This window comes from Erythrolamprus reginae, chromosome 2 (assembly GCF_031021105.1).
Source record: "Erythrolamprus reginae isolate rEryReg1 chromosome 2, rEryReg1.hap1, whole genome shotgun sequence".
Lineage (NCBI taxonomy): Eukaryota > Metazoa > Chordata > Lepidosauria > Squamata > Dipsadidae > Erythrolamprus > Erythrolamprus reginae.
In genome coordinates this window covers 353,478,756-353,499,183 of record NC_091951.1, presented here as the reverse complement: position 1 = coordinate 353,499,183, position 20,428 = coordinate 353,478,756, and the positions used below count along the sequence as shown (strand labels likewise).

At 46.2% G+C, this 20,428-nt stretch overlaps 1 pseudogene; it reads left to right on the top strand.

The window, feature by feature from the left end:
- LOC139159627 (NADH-ubiquinone oxidoreductase chain 4-like) overlaps nucleotides 1–18,302 on the top strand; it is an 86,587-nt pseudogene extending 68,285 nt beyond the window's left edge.
- The last annotated feature ends 2,126 nt before the right edge of the window (nucleotides 18,303–20,428 follow it).

Sequence of the window (20,428 nt, the reverse complement as noted above, 5' to 3'; positions counted from 1 at the left end):
ACTTGCTGCTGGGCCTGACAGAACAGCTGTGCCCCGTTGTCCCCCCACCCATCTTTTAATGTTTAATTTTCCTTTCGGGTTTCTCTACCTGCTGCCCTTGTCAAATCTATTTGTGAGATAATAATTATACAGCTGAACAACAGTAATTAATCCTTCTGTTTCTGCATGAAGTTGCCATGATTGGGATTTCAGTCGGTGGATTTCATTTATTTATTTTATTTTGTCAAGTAGTACAGTGGTGCCTCTACTTATGAACTTAATTCGCTCCATGACCAGGCTCCTAACTAGAAAAGTTTGTAAGAAGAAGCAATTTTTCCCATAGGAATCAATGTAAAAGCAAATAATGCCTGTGATTGAGGAAACCACAGGGAGGGTGGAGGCCCTGTTTCCTCCCAGGAGATTCCTAGAGAGCCCCACGGAGGCTTCTCCCCACCTTTTCCAGCCCTGTTTCCTCCCAGGAGATTCCTAGAGAGCCTCACAGAGGCTTCTCCCTGCTTTTTCCAGTTACAGTTTCGGAGGCTCGGGTTTGCAATTGGAGTGCCCAGTGGTGGCACATGCAGCAGGAGCAGAAGTAGGACGCAGTCGGCAACACAGTGGGGACACTGGCAGCACCACAGGGGGGTGGTCATTGGAAGACGTTGCAATTATGCATGACATCATATTTGACACCCACACAGATGCACCACTCTCTGATGTGATGCCCCATAGCAGAAGGCATCACGTGACCCACATGGTGGACGAATACCTGTCCACGTGCATGAAGGTTCTCAGCGATGCCTCCACCAAGTGCTGGCCTGCCCTACGGCAAGCGTCCTGTCAGAGCATGTGTTCAGCACTGCAGGAGGGGTCATCACTGACAGAAGGATCCGCTTATCCACAGTCAACGTGGATATACGGTCATTTCTAAAAATGAACCCGTCGTGGATCACAGAGGACGTTGCTGTGCTACCAGCTGAGTGAGTGGTTAGAGCGTTCGCTACCACCACTAACAACAACACCACCCTCACAGATAGTTGTAAAATTCATCATGTTATGTATGTATATAGTCAGTAATATTTTTATGGTGAAAGTTTGAGTCAGTCGAGGTGACTGGGGCACGTACTTGTCCACCTGTCTGGGAAGAGTTTGATCTGGTGACACCTGATGAAGTGGACAAGGCCATTGGAGCTGTGAGTTCTGCCACCTGTTTACTGGATCCGTGTCCCTCCTGGTTGGTTTCGGCCAGCAGGGAGGTGACACGGAGCTGGGCCCAGGAGATTACCAACGCTTCCTTGGGGAGGGGAGTTTTTCCATCACTCTATAAAGAAGCGCTTGTGCGCCCCCTCCTCAAGAAGCCTTCCCTGGACCCAGCAGTACTTAACAACTATCGTCCAGTCTCCAACCTTCCCTTCATGGGGAAGGTTGTCGAGAAGGTGGTGGCACTCCAGCTCCAGCGGTCCTTGGAAGAAGCCGATTATCTTGGTCCCCGGCAGTCGGGCTTCAGGCCCAGTTACAGCACGGAAACCGCTTTGGTCGCGTTGATGGATGATCTCTGGCGGGCCCGGGACAGGGGTTTATCCTCTGTCCTGGTGCTCCTCGACCTCTCAGCGGCTTTCGATACCATCGACCATGGTATCCTTCTGCACCGGTTGGAGGGGTTGGGGGTGGGAGGCACTGTGCTTCAGTGGTTCTCCTCCTACCTCTCTGGCCGGTCGCAGTCGGTGTTAGTGGGGGGTCAGAGGTCGACTCCGAGGTCTCTCCCTTGTGGGGTGCCTCAGGGGTCGGTCCTCTCCCCCTTGCTATTTAACATCTACATGAAACCGCTGGGTGAGATCATCCAAGGACATGGGGTGAGGTATCATCAATATGCCGATGATACCCAGCTTTACATCTCCACCCCATGCCCAGTCAACGAAGCGGCGGAAGTGATGTGCCGGTGCCTGGAGGCTGTTGGGGCCTGGATGGGTGTCAACAGACTCAAACTCAACCCGGATAAGACGGAGTGGCTGTGGGTTTTGCCTCCCAAGGACAATCCCATCTGTCCGTCCATTACCCTGGGGGGGGAATCATTGACCCCCTCAGAGAGGGTCCGCAACTTGGGCGTCCTCCTCGATCCACAGCTGACATTAGAGAACCATCTTTCGGCTGTGGCGAGGGGGGCGTTTGCCCAGGTTCGCCTGGTGCACCAGTTGCGGCCCTATCTGGACCGGGACTCATTGCTCACAGTCACTCATGCCCTCATCACCTCGAGGTTCGACTACTGTAATGCTCTCTACATGGGGCTACCTTTGAAAAGTGTTCGGAAACTTCAGATCGTGCAGAATGCAGCTGCGAGAGCAGTCATGGGCTTACCCAGGTATGCCCATGTTTCACCATCACTCCGCAGTCTGCATTGGTTGCCGATCAGTTTCCGGTCACAATTCAAAGTGTTGGTTATGACCTTTAAAGCCCTTCATGGCACTGGACCAGAATATCTCCGAGACCGCCTTCTGCCGCACGAATCCCAGCGACCGATTAGGTCCCACAGAGTGGGCCTCCTCCGGGTCCCGTCAACTAAACAATGCCGGTTGGCGGGCCCCAGGGGGAGAGCCTTCTCTGTGGCGGCACCGGCCCTCTGGAACCAACTCCCCCCGGAGATCAGAACTGCCCCTACTCTTCCTGCCTTCCGTAAACTCCTTAAAACCCACCTTTGCCGTCGGGCATGGGGAAACTAAACATCTCCCCCTGGGCACGTTGAAGTTATATATGGTATGCCTGTATGTGTGTATGTTAGTATTGGGGATTTTCTTAAACTTATAATATTTTAATTAATTGGATTGTATTGGATTGTTTTTCACTTGTTGTGAGCCGCCCCGAGTCTTCGGAGAGGGGCGGCATACAAATCCAAATAATAAATAAAATAAATAAATAGTTTGTGTTTGACTAAAATGTGTGTTCAATAAACCTATTTTTTGCACAGATTTGTTCTGAGAACCTGTAATGTACATTTGGGTCAACCACAGGGACACCTTCTGTCTTTTTAAAAGTTTTTTTTAACTTTTTTTAAAGTTCGGGGTTTGGTTCGGGTTCAGGTTCATTGTTCTATGATGTCACCCGAATTTCTTGAAAAGTTCGCCCGAATCCGCTGAACCTGAACTTCGTTGGGTTCACCCATCACTAGTAGAGACCTTCAGATTCCTAGGTTCTATCCTATCTCAAGACCTAAAATGGTCACCTAACTTCAAAAACATCATCAAAAAAGCACCACAAAGAATGTTCTTTCTGTGCCAATTCAGGAAACTCAAACTGCCCAAGGAGCTGCTGATCCAGTTCTAGAGGAATCATTGAGTCTGTCATCTGCATCTCCATCACTGTCTGGTTCGGTTCTGCAACCCAACAGGATCGACACAGACTTCAGAGGAGAATCAGAGCTGCAGAAAAAACAATGGCTGCCAACCTGCCTTCCATTGAGGACCTGCAGACTGCACGAGTCAAAAAGAGGGCGGAGAAAATATTCACTGACCCCTCACATCCTGGATGCAAACTGTTTCAACTTCAACCCTCAAAATGTCGCTACAGAGCACTGCACATCAAGACAACTAGACACAAGAACAGTTTCCCCCCGAATGCCATCACTCTGCTAAACAAATAATTCCATCAACACTCTCAGACTTTTTACTAAATCTGCACTTCTATTTCTACTAGTTTTTCTCATCATTCCTATCATCCTTTTCCTCTCACTTAGGACTGTGTGACTGTAACTTGTTGCTTATATCCTAAGATTTTTATTAATATTGATTATTTCTTCGATGCTTATTTGACCCCTATGACAATCAATTAAATGTTGCACCACATGATTCTTGACAAATGTCTCTTTTTCTTTTATGGACGCTGAGAGCATCTGCACCAAAGACAAATTCCTTGTGTGTCCAATCACTCTTGGCCAATAAAATTCTATTCTATTCTATTCTACCTGGAAATAAGGAGGGATTTTCTGATGGTGAGGACAATCAATCAAAGTCGTGAGAGATTCATCACTGTAGCTTTCAAGAGGAGACTGAACTGCCATCTGTCAGAAATGGTGTAAGGTCTCCTGTGTGGATGGGGGGCTGGACTAGATGACCTACAAGGTCCCTTCCAACTCTGTCCATCTGCTGTGACTCCCTCCCTGCCCGTGCTATCAGCCTGCACAGCCCCCTTTCCAAAAGGTTGCCTTGCCAAAAATGACTCTCGTTGCTTGAGAGATCTTACAAGCTATAAATGGAGGCGTAGGGATGTATTTTAATTGCCCTCCGAGTTGTGGTTTAATTTTTCATACCCGAGCGTTTTATTTATAAGCCCTTTTTGGCAGCTAGTTTAGCTGAAAAGCAGGCGGTAAAGATGAAAAGGACGAATCAAATAAAGGGAGTAAAAATAATGTTGGCAAGAGGCAGAGCGTGCATGTTGAAGAGAAGGAGAAGTGGGATGGATAATGAATTATGAATCGGAACGGGCTCTTTAAGGGGCTTGAGTGGGAATTCAACTTTTTCATAAGGAGCACCACGCCAACACTGTCACCAGCCTGGTTAGCCGCACAGGGGGAAAACTTGAGATAATGCGGAATTTCTAAATGCATTTCTTTTATTAAGCCTCAATGATTTCCATCACGTTAGTGGGGATTAGATACCCCCCCCCCTCTGTTCCTGGTCTGTTCAGGCTACATTGTCAACAAACTAGAGGTATAACAAGCAGGAAGAGGGAGATTGTGATCCCACTATATAGAGCGCTGGTGAGACCCCATTTGGAATACTGTGTCCAGTTCTGGAGACCTCACCTACAAAAAGAGATGGACAAAATTGAACAGGTCCAAAGACGGGCTACAAGAATGGTGGAAGGTTTTAAGCATAAAATGTATCAGGAAAGACTTCATGAACTCAATCTGTATAGTCTGGAGGACAGAAGGAAAAGGGGGGACATGATCGAAACATTTAAATATGTTAAAGGGTTAAATAAGGTTCAGGAGGGAAGTGTTTTTAATAGAAAAGTGAACACAAGAACAAGGGGGCAAAATCGGAGGTGAGTTGGGGGAAAGATCAGAAGCAATGGGAGAAAATATTATTTGACTGAAAGAGGAGTAGATGCTTGGAACAAACTTCCAGCAGACGTGGTTGGTAAATCCACAGTAACTGGATTTAAACCTGCCTGGGATAAACATATATCCATTGTAAGATAAAATACAGGAAATGGTATAAGGGCAGACTAGATGGACCATGAGGTCTTTTTCTGCCGTCAGTCTTCTATGTTTCTATGTTTCTAACAAATGGGCCGACCTCAGCCTACAGCAGAAACTGACACTTAAATTTCCATCACATTTTACCATCTTTAACAAGTGAATCTTCAACAAGTTATTAAGTGAATCACTATGGTTGTTAGAAACATAGAAATATAGAAGATTGACAATAGAAAAAGACCTCCTGAATCCATCTAGTCTGCCTTATACTATTTCCTGTATTTTATCTTAAGATGGATAGATGTTTATCCCAGGCATGTTTACATTCAGTTACTGTTGATTTATCAACCACGTCTGCTGGAAGTTTGTTCCAAGCATCTACTACTCTTTCAGTCAAATAATATTTTCTCACGTGGCTTCTTATCTTTCCCCCAACTCACCTCAGATTGTGCCCCCTTGTTCTTGGGTTCCTCCTGGAACTTATTTAACTCTTTAATATATTTAAATGTTTCAATCATGTCTCCCCCTTTTCCTTCTGTCCTCCAGACTATACAGATTGAGTCCATGAAGTCTTTCCTGATAAGTTTTATGCTTAAGACCTTCCACCATTCTTGTAGCCCGTCTTTGGACCCGTTCAATTTTGTCAATACCTTTTTGTAGGTGAGGTCTCCAGAACTGGACACAGTATTCCAAATGTGGTCTCACCAGCGCTCTATACAGAAGGATCACAGTCTCCCTCTTCCTGCTTGTTATACTTCTAGCTATGCAGCCAAGCATCCTACTTGCTTTTCCTACCACCCAACCACACTGTTCACCCATTTTGAGACTGTCAGAAATCACTACCCCTAAATCCTTCTCTTCTGAAGTTTTTGCTAACACAGAACTGCCAATACAATATAGTCAAATTGAGGATTCATTTTGCCCAAGTGCATTATTTTACCTTTGGAAACATTAAACTGCAGTTTCCATTGCTTTGACCATGTAGGGTCATGTAGGGGTCATGGCTGGTTCTACAGGCAAAAGGGAAAATGCAAATCCTAGGAGCTAATCTTGTCAGCCTTTCACTTACCTTATGTTGCTTTTCTGGAGTATCTGTCTGACCCAGTCCTTCTGAATGGATTTCCAAATCTGTATTTCTAAAAGGGGGTCTCCTCAGTTTCTGCTTTGGGGGCAGGGAGACTGGGGCTGGTTTCTGCCTCCCTTAAGATTTCGTTCTCCCATTTCTCCTTTAGGGTAAGGTGACCAGATTTGAACATTGGTAAAGTGGGACACCATTAATGGGGGGAGGGGGGTCCTTGGTTAAAAATTTAGTCTAGTCACCCTGGGAGCCATGCCCATCCCTGGAGCCATCGCTGCTTTCATCCCCCCTCCCCTTTTTTGCTCCTTGGACCAACCAAGAAAGAAAAGTTTTGAAGAAAGGAAAGTCAGTCTAAGCAAAGCAAGATTAGATTAGATTAGATTTATTGGATTTATATGCCGCCCCTCTCCGCAGACTCAGGGTGGCTCACAACAATGACAATAACAATACATAGTGACAAATCTAATATTTACCAATCTAATTACAGTTTTAGGTTAAAAAAATTCATAAAAGCAACCCCAATATATATAAAAAACCAAGCACACAATCAATCAAACACCAAAACAACATGGGCAAGGGGGAGATGTTTCAATTCCCCCATGCCTGACGGCAGAGGTGGGTTTTAAGGAGTTTGCGAAAGGCAAGGAGGGTGGGGGCAATTCTAATCTCAGGGGGGAGCTGGTTCCAGAGGGTCGGAGCCACCACAGAGAAGGCTCTTCCACTGGGTCCCGCCAGACGACATTGTTTAGTCGACCAGACCCGGAGAAGATCCACTCTGTGGGACCTAACCGGTCGCTGGGATTCATGTGGCAGAAGGCAGTCCCGAAGATATTCTGGTCCGGTGCCATGAAGGGCTTTATAGGTCATAACCAACACTTTGAATTGTGACCGGAAACTGATCGGCAACCAATGCAGACTGTGGAGTGTTGGTGTAACATGGGCATATTTGGGAAATCCCATGATTGCTCTCACAGCTGCATTCTGCACGATCTGAAGTTTCTGAACACTTTTCAAAGGTAGCCCCATGTAGAGAGTGTTACAGTAGTCAAGCCTTGAGGTGATGAGGGCATGAGTGACTGTGAGCAGTGAGTCCCGGTCCAAATAGGGCCGCAACTCGTACACCAGGCGAACCTGGGCAAACGCCTCCCTCACCACAGCTGAAAGATGTTTCTCTAATGTGAGCTGTGGATCGAGGAGGACGCCCAAGTTGCAGACCCTCTGTGAGGGGGTCAATACTTTTTTCCCCCTTCCATAGAGCACTGGTTATTACACAAATTATTAAAAATCAGGACTGCCCCACCAAAAGGGGGACATCTGGTTACCTTACTTTAGGGGAAATGTTCTATCCTGCCTTTTCACCATCCCCCCAAATATTCCGTTCTCTAGGAGGGTGGGTGGGCGGGTGCTGGCTTTCTAGAGGGCCAACTTCTCCTCCTCCAATGGAGGCGATCCGAGGAGCTCTACCGGTGAGTTTCCAGCCTGCTTTTTCTGCAGCTCGACAGCATCTCTTCCGCTGGAGCAGCAGGGTGCCATCCATCAAAGCAGCCAAGGAAATCCGGGGCATTAAGATCTCGTGTCCTGGAATAGCAAAAACGTACTGCAGGATTTCGGAGCAATATGTCAAACGGTTCGGAAGGGATCAGATATCTGACAAGCTTTGTTCCCCAGAGCAGCTAAGGAGGCCCGGTGGGCTGTGGGTTGGCTGAGATGAATGCAGCTGGCTGGCAAAATTGCCTTTCAAAGTGACGCTGATAGCATTTCTGAACTGGCAGAGGGCAGCCGGGCTTAGGGCTCGGAATAAATTCTCTTTGAGTGGGTGTCATTTTCAGGCAGGTCAGGTGCCATTTGTGGGGGTGGGGGAGGGCTGCAACATTCGTGCTCTTTTAGGCTGGGAAGGAAGGAGAGAGAGAAGGAGAGAGAGAGAGAAAATGAGAGAGAAAGAGGGGGGAGAGAATGAGAGAGAGAAATGGACAGAGCGAGAAAGAGAGAGGGAGAGGGAGAATGAGAGAGAGAAAGAAAAGGAGAGAGAGAAAGAGGGGGGAGAATGAGAGAGAGAAAAGGACTGAGCGAGCAAGAGAGAGGGAGAGGGAGAATGAGAGAGAGAAAGAAAAGGAGAGAGAGAGAGAGGGAAAGAAAGAGAGAAAGAGAGAAGGAGAAAGCAAATGAGAGAGTTAAAGAAAAGAAGAGAGAGAAACAGAGAGGGAGAGAGAGAATGAGAGAGAGAGCAGGAGGGAGAGAATGAGAGAGAGAAAGAAAAGGAGAGAGAACGAGAGGGAGAGAGAATGAGAGAGAGAAAGAAAGAGAGAGAGAACAAGAGAGAAAGAAAGAGAAAAAGAGAGAGGGAGAGAGCAAATGAAAGAGTTAAAGAAAAGGAGAGAGAGAGAAGGAGAAGGAGGGAGAGAGAGAAAGAGAGGGAGGGACTTTCTGCCTTGTGACACAGTTCCTTGCAGGTTCCAGTAAGCAAGGGGGTTTCTAAAGGTTAGTGTAGTACACGTAAAAGGGGAAGTTAGTTCCCTAGAAGTTAGGATTAATTTAGTACAGGGATGGCGAACCTTTTTTATCTCAGGTGCCGAAAGAGCGTGCCAGAGCAACAGATCACGTGCCAGCAAATATGGCTCTGTGGGCCTCCTGTGGCACCCGTGCCACAGGTTCACCATCAGTGGTATAGTATATGGGTGGGCACTTGCGCTATCGCGCATGCACGTGTACCCACACCCATAATTCAATGCCTGGGGAGGGAAAAAAATCAATCAATCAACATCTCTCTCTCTCTCTCTCTCTCTCTCTCTCTCTCTCTCCCTCTCTCTCTCTCTGTTGGGCATCCACAAAGCACCAAAGTTTCGGGCCACCACTTCATTTTTTTTCTTTCCCCTATCCCCACTTTCGCTACTTTCCTCACCCTCCTCACCTCATCCCTTCTTCTATCATCCCCAGGCTGAAGGAAACTTCCCTCTGTCCACTGCAGCTCAGTTTGCTCTTCTTATTTATTTATTTATTTTATTTATTTTTATTTATTTATTTTGTCCAATACACAATAATACACAATGAAGGTTATAGAGGATATAGTAGAGAAGAAATATGAGATATAGGAGAGACTATAGGACAGGGGTCGGAAGGCACTCTAGTCTTATGTACACCTCTTACTGACCTCTTAGGAATCTGGAGAGGTCAACCGTGGGTAATCTAAGGGTAAAATGTTGGGGGTTAGTGGATATTACAGAGTCCAGTAGTGAGTTCCAAGCTTCAACAACCCGATTACTAAAGTTGCATTTTTTACAGTCAAGTTTGGAGGGGTTAATATTAAGCTTGAATCTGTTGTGTGCTCTTGTGTTGTTGTGGTTGAAGCTGAAGTAGTCTTTTGCAGGCAGGACATTGCAGCATATGATCTTGTGGGCAATACTTAATATCATGTTTAAGGCATCGTAGTTCTAAGCTTTCAAGACCCAGGATTGTTCATGACTTCCAAGTTTTTTTCCTGGCACCAGTGAGTAGAATCACGAAGAAGGAAGCTCAGTTCTGCATCAGCCGATTTCAGGCAGCGCGGAAGCTGAGCTGCCTACCGGACGATCCCTTCAAGCCACGTGATCACCTGGCATCAAAGGATGAAGAGCCAGTCATTCCAGCTCCAACGCCATCTTCAGCTGGTGTTCAAGCCACCGACTGGTATTTCTTTGAAAAAAATCGGGACTTTTTTAGAACACGGCGGGACGTGAGACAAATGGCTTAAAATCGGGACTGTCCCACCAAAATCGGGATGTCTGGCCACCTTAGACTTACCTCAACTGTTCTGTAGTAAAGTTGCTTGCTGCTGTGATAGTAAAACTGAAAGTGAAACTCTTTTCCTTGTGTTCTGCATTTGGAACAGATTTCTTTTCAGGTGGGAACGGGGAGTAGAACGGCTTAAGCATCAGAGCATGTTAATAATAATAATATAGGATATACAAATACTCTGATGGTAATTTTGAAAAATCCTTTCTTAGTGAGCACCTAGAAGCCAAGAGGAACATATGTTGCAAGTTTATAGGCTTTAGTGTTATGGAGATTTCATGATTACAGCCTGAGTCATTTTTCTTTTGTATAAAGAGAGAGAGATTACACTTATATGCTGCCCATTTCACTTTTAAGCGACTTGGAGCAGCTTGCAATGTTTTCAACCCCAAATCAGTCTCTGGGTTTCTAAATGGTTGCTTTTTAAAAAAAATCTCCAGTCTTTCTGTATTTTAGATGGTATGTATTAAATAGGTAAAAAATAAATAGTCTAAAATGGATCTGGATTTTGTTTGTTTGTTATCTGGGTTTTTGTGTGTAGAATCTAGGTATTATCTGCGCAAAGAACCCTAATTAATCAGGGTTAAAGATGATTTGGTTTAAAATGGTTTATTTGGCCTTCTGTTTTCATTCTGTCTGCATTTTTTCCCCTTAGACTCTGAGTTTATTGGAGCACAAAATCTTTTCTTTTTCAAAGGAACCTCCTGCTGGCAATCCTGAAAAAAAGCTCAAGTTTTAATCCATGGACCGGCTACCTGCAGGGAGCACTTTTAAAGCCAACGTGCTTGAAATGATTTCGGGGAAACTCAGATCTGAACTGGCTAACTGTCAATCAAAGCCTCACCAAGTAGCAGCTCTTTAAAAGCAAAGAAACAAAATCCATGAAGAATTAGGAGCATCGTGTGTTATAAATTCCGGTTAATCTGATTTGCGTATTTATTACAGTCACAAGCGGCGGTCAGGATTTCCATTGCTTAAGGAAGGCAATGCACAAGCGAGTCACGTGCAATTTTACGACCTTTCTGCCACGGTTGTTAAGCGAATCACTGCAGTTGCTAAGCAAATCTGCAGTGGTTAAGCAATTGTGCCGGATACGGAATAAGGTACGCAAGTGAGCTGGAATTAACTGGGTCACTTTATTAAAGTAAATAACTTTAAACGATTATCAAACAAATAACCAGGACCTGCAGAGGCCACTAAAAGAATTTGGAGCGGAAATAATTAACAATAATAAACTTCCTGGGCAAATATGAATATAAATATATCTATAAATATATCTATAAGGTTCAGGAGGGGAGTGTTTTTAATAGGAAAGTGAACACAAGAACAAGGGGACACAATCTGAAGTTAGTTGGGGGAAAGATCAAAAGCAACATGAGAAAATATTATTTTACTGAAAGAGTAGTAGATCCTTGGAACAAACTTCCAGCAGACGTGGTTGATAAATCCACAGTAACTGAATGTAAACATGCCTGGGATAAACACAGATCCATCCTAAGATAAAAATACAGGAAATAGTATAAGGGCAGACTAGATGGACCATGAGGTCTTTTTCTGCCGTCAGTCTTCTATGTTTCTATGTTTCTATCTTTTACATACAAACTTATAGAGTCCTGTAAGTCATTTTTTAACTAAAAATACATTTATAAATCATCTTTTTTCTTTCTATTCTTCCTTTCCAATGAGTTATAAAACAAATTCCAAACTATTCTGAGTCCTCTTGCTGGATTAATTCTATCATCAACTTACCTGATTCTGCATATTCCATTTTTAAATAAATATAATTATACTGTCGGATGATATGCCAGCACATTCCTAATTTTGTGCCAGGCATAGTCTCACTGCTGTCAATGTATGTAGTATAATATACCAATATTTATTTATTTATTTATTTTGCTCCAATACCCCTATTAAGAACGTTTTAGGCTTCACGTTAATTTTTTTTTCTGTTGTTTACTGGAGCCAGTATTTCCTGTATCTTTTTCCAACATTTTTTCATAGCTTCCAGATTTTCAGTCTTTAAGTGAGTTTTGCCCCATTTCACATCCTGTCCTGACCCAATGTTTACGTGAACAGTGGAGTTGTTGGGTTAGTACCGTGGTTTCCCCATTGGTTTTGCACCCATCTCCTCCCACTTATGACTGCATGACTCTGACTTTCTCCGGGACGGCCTTCTGCCGCACGAATCCCAGCGACCGGTTAGGTCCCACAGAGTGGGTCTTCTCTGGGTCCCATCGACTAAAGCAATGTCATTTGGCAGGACCCAGGGGAAGAGCCTTCTCTGTGGTGGCCCTGGCCCTCTGGAACCAACTCCCCCCAGAGATCAGAGTTGCCCCCACCCTCCTTGCCTTTCGTAAGCTCTTAAAAACCCACCTCTGTATGACTGTATGTATGACTGGTCTCTTAAATTGGGGTTTTTAGATTTTTTAATATTAGATTTGTTTACGTTGTCTTTTTATTGTTGTTAGCCGCCCTGAGTCTGCGGAGAGGGGCGACATACAAATCTAATTAATAAATAATAAATAATAAATAAATAAATAAATAAATAAATTGTATCCTTAAGATTATTATTAATACTGAATGTTTCCTCATTGCTTCTTTGATCCCTATGGCAATCATTAAGTGTTGGACCTCATGATTCTTGACAAATGTCTATTTTTCTTTTATGTCCACTGAGAGCATCTGCACCAAAGACAAATTCGTTGTGTGTCCAATCACACTTGGCCAATAAAGAATTCTATTCTATTCTAAATTCCATTCCATTCCATGTTTTTCTACTCTACTCTACTCTACTCTATTCTAAATTCTAGTCCATTCCATTCTATTCTATCCTATCCTATCCTATTCTATCCTATTCTATTCTATCCTGGTTTTTCATACCTTGTTAAAATCCTGCTTGTTTCCTTAGCTGCGCTGGTGGCTGGTGGCTGAGCCCCTTGGGGGGTCTCTTGGTCTCCTCTGGGTCCCCCGTTTGATTGTATCCTCTCTTCTTTAATGGGCTGGTGTTTGCATTAACGGGTGGGAAAATGAAAACCTCGTTTCGCATGAAAATGAGATGAAAGAACACAATGTGGCATTAAAGAGCACAGCTCAGGCATTATAATCCCATAATTTGCAGAAGCGCTATTAAAGTTTATTTAGGTTTTTAATTGCCTTCTCCCCAAAGACCGGGCGGGAGTAGGAAGCCCCATTCCAAGCCATAAGGAAGCACTTCGCAGACACAGCGCATCCTTCTAAAATATGGACTGCTTTCCCCTTCTCTAGTTGCCGGCAAGTCTGCTTTTCATTTATGCTGTGTCTCCCCACTGCTTCTCCCCCTGCCTTGCAAAATGCAGCCTAGAATGTGGTGAGTCCTCCCACCTGCCAAGGCATGGCCAGGATCCAGGTGAAGGCATGGTACCTTCACCGGGTTCAGCAAGGAGCTACGCCCATAGTTGCCCAGGAAGTTTATTACTGTTTATTATTGTTTATTATTTCCACCCCAAATTCTTTTAGTGGCCTCTGCAGGTCCTGGTTATTTGTTTGATAATCAGTTAAAGATGTTGTTGTTGTTATTGTTGTGGTGGTGGTGGTTGTTGTTGTTGTTGTTATTATTATTATTATTATTATTATTATTATTATTATTATTATTATGTCAGTACAACACAGCAAACGAGATCACTATGCTGGATTTCGTATTTCATCCCCAGTCAGGCGCTTCCCAAGCACCTAGGACTGCGTGATGTAGCAGCGAATTATGTGACCCGATCCCAGTCAAGCGGCCTTTTGCAATTGACAGATGGAGATTTTGTCAATTCCAATGGTTTTCAAATGTCCGCTGAGATCCTTTGGTATTGCGCCCAGCGTGCCAAGTACCACTGGGACCACTTTCACTGGCTTATGCCAGAGTCGTTGCAGCTCGATTCTTAGATCTTCGTATTTCACTAATTTCTCTAGCTGCTTCTCCTCAATCCTGCTGTCCCCTGGGATTGCGATGTCGATGATCCATACTTTCTTTTTCTCCACAATCACAATGTCTGGTGTGTTATGCTTCAGAATTCGGTCAGTCTGAAGTCGGAAGCCCCACAGTAGTTTTGCTTGCTCATTTTCCACCACTTTTTCGGGCTTATGATCCCACCAGTTCTTTGCCACTGGGAAATGGTAGTTCCGGCACAAGTTCCAGTGGATCATCTGTGCCACAGCATCATGTCTATGCTTGTAGTCAGTCTGTGCGATCTTTTTGCAGCAGCTGAGTATGTGATCGATTGTTTCATCTGTTTCTTTACAGAGTCTGCACTTTGGATCGTCTGTTGATTTTTCAATTCTGGCTTTGACAGCATTTGTTCTAATGGCCTGTTCTTGTGCCGCCAGTATTAGTCCTTCTGTCTCCTTTTTGAGTGTTCCACTTGTAAGCCATGACCAGGTCTTTTCTTTATCCACTTTGCCTTCAATCTTCTCCAAGAACTGACCATGCAATGCTTTGTTCCACCAACTCTCCATACGACATTGAGTTACATTTTTTCTGTACTGGTCCTTAGTTTGCTTCACCTTGAGAAGCTTCCTATTGTTGACCTCCATCAATGCTGACTTTTTGCTCCCCTTCACGTAGTCAGCTATTATTATTATTATTATTATTATTATTATTATTATTATTATTATTATTATTAACTGTCCTACTTAACAAAGGAAATTTTTAAGCCAATGACTACCGGGAGATTAAATATTTTTTTACAGAAATTACATATTTTGACTGCAGAGAAGGCAGTCCCACCTTAGATATCAAAACCAGCTGGGTACCTTTATGCCAATCACCAGGAGATGGAGAGTCCTAGTCCCACCTTCCCCATGAAAGCTAATTTGGTGAATTTCGGACCAATCAGAAGGATTTGTGAGTTCTAGTCTTGCCTTATCCATGAAAGCCAACGGGGAAACTTCGGCCACAAGTCTCTCTCTTCCAGCCCAACGCACCTCCCAGGGTTCTGCTTGTGAGGAAAACAAGAGCAGGCAGGACTGTTTGCTGCCTCGAGTTACTTAAAAAGCAATAAAAGACAGATTAAAAAAAGAAATATAATCAATAAATATCAGGTGCTTTGAGGCTCAGCCCTGATTCGTCCAGCGTCTACATTTCCATTTGTTTTCCTTTGGGGTCTGCCATTCTCTCTTAAGTGGGCCAGCCTTCCAACGTTTCCACCGCAATCTTTTCTTTTGGCTGAAAAAATAAGTGAGCACCGCCTGACAATCAAATCGCTTTTCTATGGAAAAGAAGAGAATTATGGGGCTGCCACCACCATTAATCAGCCGGCTTTATGGGGAAAAAACCGAGTTTGCACCCAGCGGGCTTCGTGATGAGGTATTGCTACCTAGCGAAGACACAGGACGGGGGGCCAGGCAAAGATAAATGCCTATTTTCTTTGCACAATTCTTCGTGAAACATAGGCCGCCTGGGCTGGAATTACCATGAAAAACATTTCTGCTTCTGGGAAAGGGGGAGGTTGGAAAGGCAGCGAGCCTGGAAGGGAAGACGGGGGACAACCTCAGCCAGGTCGGAGGGAAAAGTAGCAGAAAGTTGGAAGGGACCGTAGAGGTCTTCTATCCCAACCCCCCGTTCAAGCAGGAGACCCTAGATCAGGGGTGGCATGCACGAGTGCCCATACCCATAATTCAATGCGCTCTGGAGGCCGAAAATGGCCTGTTTCCCAACTTCTGGTGAACCCAGTGGGCTCGTGTTTCGCCCTCCCCAGGCTCCGAAGGCTTCCCTGGAGCCAGGGGAGGATAAAAACGTCCTCCCCTATCCATCCGGAGGCTCCCTGGAAGCCAAAAATCACCTGGCCCGCACACACATCCACGTTGGAGCTGAGCTAAGGCAACAGCTCGTGTGCCAGCAGATGATGATGATGATGATGATGACGATGATGATTATTATTATTATTATTATTATTATTATTATTATTATTTATTAGATTTTTATGCTGCCCCTCTCCGCAGACCCAGGGCAGCTCACAACAATAATAAAATAATATACAAAGAACAAATCTAATATTTTAAAAATATCTAAAACCCCACATTTAAAAAAACATACAACACAAGCATACCATACATTAAACTATATAGGCCAGGGGGGATGTCTCAATTCCACCATGCCTGACGGTGGGTTTTAAGGAGTTTGCGAAAGACAAGGAGGGTGGGGGCAATCCTAATCTCCGGGGGGAGCTGGTTCTAGAGGGTTGGGGCTGCCACAGAGAAGGCTCTTCCCCTGGGCCCCGCTAGGCGACCGTGTTTAGTCGACGGGACCCGGAGAAGGCCAACTCTGTGGGATCTAACTGGTCGCTGGGATTCATGTGGCAGAAGGCGGTCTCTGAGATATTCTGGCTCCATGTGCCACCTGTGGCATCTGTGCCATAGGTTCGCCATTACTGCCCTAGATCAATGATGGTGAACCTATGGCACGTGTGCCACCGGTGGCACATGGCGCCAGAATATCTCTGGAAGGCCCGCGAAACTTTGCCATGTTTCAGCTCCAACTGCCCAGCTGTTTCGTCCTCTGGACAGTTCAAGGGAACCTCCCTGAAGCCCCAGAGGCAAAACCCCCCCACACCAACGGACAGACCGGAAGTTCGGAAAAATGCACTTCCGGTTTTCCTGGTGTGGGCATTTTTTTCACCTACTGGCAGTGGTGGGTTCATATCAATGTGGTCATGAGTGATTTTCGGCCTTAGGAAAGGCCATTTCGCCCCCCAGATGCTTCAGAGAAGTTTCCCTGAAGACCCAGAGGCAAAAAAATTGCCCAACGGACAAACCGGAAGTTCGGAAAAACGCACTTCCGGGTTTCCCGCATTTTTGTCACCTGTCGGCAGTGGTGGGTTCATAGTGATGTGGTCCAGAACGGTGCACTGGTAGGAGCCCAGTGACGCAATTTCCGGGGGGGTTTTCCTGGCACCTCCTGAGAAGCAGATTCTCAGCTCTGCTTCAGACAAAGACAATAAGATGGGCGAGGGCTTCTTCTGACACGGGTTCCTACCGGTGCAGCACTCTGGAATCCACCACTGCCTACCAGCCTTTAGAAAGGCCTGTGCGCATGCGTGGGGGGGAGGGACAGGGCGTGAGCACGTGTCCATGTGTAGCACACACACACCTGCTAGCACACGCCTCCCCTGTATTTCCCTCTCGTCTCTTCCTTCCTTTCCTTCCTTGCTCCTCTCCTCCCTTCCCTCCACTCCCTCTTCCCCTTCCTCCCCTCCCCTCTGTCCCCTGTGTTCTCCTCCCCTCTTGTTTCCTCTCCTCTCACCTCCTTTCCATTCTTCCTTTCTTCCCCCTTCCCCTCCCCTCCCTCTCCTCTAATTTTCCTTCCTTTCCTTCCTTCCTTCCTTCTCTCCCTCCCTCATTACCTCCTTCCCTCCTTTCTTCCTTCCTTCCTTCCTTCCTTCCCTTCTTCCTTCCTTCCTTCCTGTCTTCCCTCCCTCCTTCCTTCCTTCCCTTCTTCCTTCCCTCCCTCCCTCCCTTCTTCCTTCCTTCCTTCCTTCCTTCCTTCCTTCCTTCCTTCTTTCCTTCCTTCCTTCCTTCTCCCAGTTGTTCTTCCCTGGAATATGTTTGTCCCCAATGGAACCATTTCCTCTGCCCCCCTGCAACCTGCTTCCTCCCACACCTCCAGCCTTAATTGTGGCTCCCCCAGGATACCCCCAAAGTTGCCGGCAAAAGAGACGTATTTTTTTTTAATGTGACAGAAGTGGAAATAATTAATTCTGCGGAGGAAGGAATAAATTAATGGCTTCAAAAGAATGTGATGAATTTAATTTAGTTTTGATTGCATTTGTATTTCAACTTGAATTACCTTGCGCTTCCTTGAGCTCTGCCCATTTCTGGATCTGCTTTCCCTTTTTTTTTATGTCTGTCTCCTCTTGAAATCAAGGCTGCACTGGGATTCAGCATCTGCAGAACCAAAAGGTCACTGGAATCTCTCGCGCACAAACGTCCCCTCTCAAGATTCTGCTTCCTGCACATGCGCAGAAGGGAAAACACGCTGGGACTCACAGGCTCAGCTTTTACTACCGGTGCAGTGTCCTTATCTGTGCTGGTAGCAACCAGGGTTCCTCTATCGGGGGGGGGATGCTGCTCCGGTAGTAGGAATGGACCTGCGCGTGCAACTCCATTACCAGCCACTGTGAACATGCCATGCTCCAGCCATGTGGCCTGCTCCCTACCCCCCCCACCACAGATATCTCTCGGCGCATGCGGCGATGGCGCCCAGAGCGAGTCGTGGCCTTCGGGAGCAGCGCTGTGCTGCTGAAGGCCATGTCAGCTCAACCCGGATAAGACGGAGTGGCTGTGGGTTCTGCCTCCCAAGGACAATCCCATCTGTCCGTCCATTACCCTGGGGGGGGAACTATTGACCCCCTTGGAGAGGGTCCGCAACTTGGGCGTCCTCCTCGATCCACAGCTCACATTAGAAAACCATCTCTCAGCTGTGGCGAGGGGGGCGTTTGCCCAGGTTCGCCTGGTGCACCAGTTGCGGCCCTATCTGGACCGGGAGTCATTGCTCACAGTCACTCATGCCCTCATCACCTCGAGGTTCGACTACTGTAATGCTCTCTACATGGGGCTACCTCTGAAAAGTGTTCGGAAACTTCAGATCGTGCAGAATGCAGCTGCGAGAGCAGTCATGGGCTTACCTAGGTATGCCCATGTTTCACCAACACTCCGCAGTCTGCATTGGTTGCCGATCAATTTCCGGTCACAATTCAAAGTGTTGGTTATGACCTTTAAAGCCCTTCATGCCATTGGACCAGAATACCTCCGAGACCGCCTCCTGCCGCACGAATCCCAGCGACCGATTAGGTCCCACAGACTGGGCCTTCTCCGGGTCCCGTCAACTAAACAATGTCGGTTGGTGGGCCCCAGGGGAAGAGCCTTCTCTGTGGCGGCCCCGACTCTCTGGAAGCAACTCCCCCCGGAGATTAGAACTGCCCCTACTCTTCCTGCCTTCTGTAAAGTTCTTAAAACCCACCTCTGTCGTCAGGCATGGGGGAACTGAAACACCTCCCCCGGGCATGTACAATTTATGTATGGTATGTTTGTGTGTGTGCTTGTTAGTATATTGGGGTTCTTTTTAAACTTTTTTAAATATTTAAATTTATTTGGATTTGTTACGATTTGTTTATGCCTTGTTGTGAGCCGCCCCGAGTCTGTGGAGAGGGGCGGCATACAAATCTAAATAATAAATAAATAAATAAATAAAATGTCTTCCTCAGGCACCATTGCGGCATACATCCAGAGATGCCTGTGGTGCAGGAGAGTAAGGAGCAGGCTACGTAGAGCTCAGGCCCAACCAGCATGCGGACCACATGCCATCTTCTCAGTGCGCCCCCTTGGCGAGCAAGGTGGAGGAGGCCCCAAAAAGTAACGGGTGGGGCAGGTGGGCCACGAGTGGAAGAGCCACTTCCAGTGGCGGGGTGGAGGGGTGTGAGTAATGGAGCCATGGTGAGTGGCAGGGCAGGGGGCCTTGAGTATTGAAGCCACCGCGACTGCAAGGGGCAGGCCAGGGGGCATGCGAGTAACGGAGCCGCTGTGAAGTGTGGCCATGGCGGAGCAGGTTACTTACCTTAGAAACATAGAAACATAGAAGATTGACGGCAGAAAAAGACCTCCTGGTCCATCTAGTCTGCCCTTATACTATTTCCTGTATTTTATCTTAGGGTGGATATATGTTTATCCCAGGCATGTTTAAATTCAGTGACTGTGGATTTACTAACCACATCTGCTGGAAATTTGTTCCAAGGATCTACTACTCTTTCAGTGAAATAATATTTCCTCACGTTGCTTCTGATCTTTCCCCCAACTAACTTCAGATTGTGTCCCCTTGTTCTTGTGATCACTTTCCTATTAAAAACACTTCCCTCCTGAACTTTATTTAACGCTTGAACATGTTTAAATGTTTCGATCATGCCCCCCTCCCCTTTTCCTTCTGTCCTCCAGACTCTACAGATTGAGTCTATGAAGTCTTTCCATCAAGCACAGACACCTCAGTTGGCGATTAGGGGAGTTGAAAGCACTCACAACTGGAGGCGCTGGGTTAGTAGATCAAGGCTGCCTTCACACCCTCGTTATGTTTGGCCTTTTTTGCTTCTGTGCATGTGCATAGAAAATGGATGAAATTGTGAGTGTCCTCATGCGGGATTCCGCTTCTGCGCATGCACAGGATGCCAAATTTCACGCCGGGAGCATGCGCACTTGCCGAAAGTGCCCAAGCGCTCACACCATGTTATGGGAGCACTGGGCAATGGTGGCCCACCACTGGTAGCAACCCAAGCCTGGATGTGTCCCCATCTTATTCCCTGGAGCTGAAAGGATGCGGGGTCAGAAGGCTGCCACCAGCTGCATCTTCTGCAGCTCAATTGAATTGCTCTTCTGTGGTCTCCTCAACTTCCTGGAGATCATTAAGA